Raw genomic sequence first — 1502 nt, forward strand, 5'->3', positions numbered from 1 at the left:
AAAAAATGTTAATATAAATGCATGTTTCTGAGGTTTCTATAGACAATTGCCCCCCAAAGGCCCCGGCGGCAATCGGCAGCAGGACCAGGCTGGGGCCGGTCCCAAGGCCTCGCCGGGCTGCATCCGGCCCGCGGGCCGCAGGTTGCCTACCCCTGATCTACACCATACATTAAAGTCATCCAGAGTTAAAACAGGCAATGATAAGTGGCTTATACACAAACATTTTACAAATTGTAGTTACCTCTGTGGTTACATAACAATTTATCTAACCAGAAGGATTAATATCCATTTGTCAAACTGTGTTTATTGTGATGCACAAAAAGGGTGCGCTTTTTGGGTGCTGAATAACTAAATATCAAAATGCTGCACTATAATGTTAAAAAAAATATCTTTTTTAAAAAAAATTGCCTAAAAAAACAACACTAAATTATGATAGGATGTTTGCAACATATGCCCGATGGAAAATGTACATAGGGAGAATTTTCATCATTTTTCCCTGTCCAGATGTTATTACACTGAATTTGATGAAGCATTTTATTAAAGAAATTATTTGAATGTAAATTGTGGTAAAATCCTTTCTTTTTCCTTACTTATAACACATGTTTAAAGATGTTGGGGTTAGGCATGGGTTCAGACTGAGGTCTGCATCAAAAAAATATGAAAAAAGTATATGAGTGCTTGGGAAGTAAGACTGTTTGGAGCACTTTATTAACATAATTGGCTGAAACTGACTAATGTAGCCTTTGGAGTTTATCACACGTGAAGTTTGAACTAAAATCCAAAGCAAATCCAAAGGGAAGGGGAAACAAAGTCAATTCAAATCCAAGGCAATTCACGTAATTAATTATCTCACATGAAGAGCGGAATTGTGGTCATTCCTGAGGCAAAGCAAAGTGAGTGCAAAATAAATTATCACACCAGTACATACCATGCAGAGTCACCAATTTGAATTGGCAACCTTGCGCATGCTCAGTGGGGCTCTGAACGCATTGTGAACCTTTGCACTTCCGGGAGGGCACTTCCTGGTTCCATTTTCACGTGAATGCTAGCCTCACGTGAATGCTAGCTTCATGTTTCTTCCTCCCTTCTATTTTCCCATCCCTGGCAGCCTAATTCAAATGGGTCCTCCAGCCCCCATCCATTTCAGCCACATCTACATCTGTCCTCCTGTTGTTCTCCTCATCCATTTCAGCCACATCTACATTCGTCCTCTTGTCGTTCTCCTCATCCATTTCAGCCACATCTGTCTCCTGTCGTTCTCCTCATCCATTTCAGCCACATCTACATCTGTCCTCCTGTCGTTATCCTCATCCATTTCAGCCACATCTACATCTGTCTTCGTTGTTGTTGTTATTATTATTATTAAAGATTTGTTGTTATTGTTATTATTAATAATAATAATAATAAAATTCTTTCACTGCAAAATAATCAGTGAAGAAGCTGGAGCTTTACTTGGAAGTAAATCCTTTGGATCTGAAAGAAACCCATTTTGGAGTAGTGCA

This window comes from Sceloporus undulatus, chromosome 2 (assembly GCF_019175285.1).
Source record: "Sceloporus undulatus isolate JIND9_A2432 ecotype Alabama chromosome 2, SceUnd_v1.1, whole genome shotgun sequence".
NCBI classification, from domain to species: domain Eukaryota; kingdom Metazoa; phylum Chordata; class Lepidosauria; order Squamata; family Phrynosomatidae; genus Sceloporus; species Sceloporus undulatus.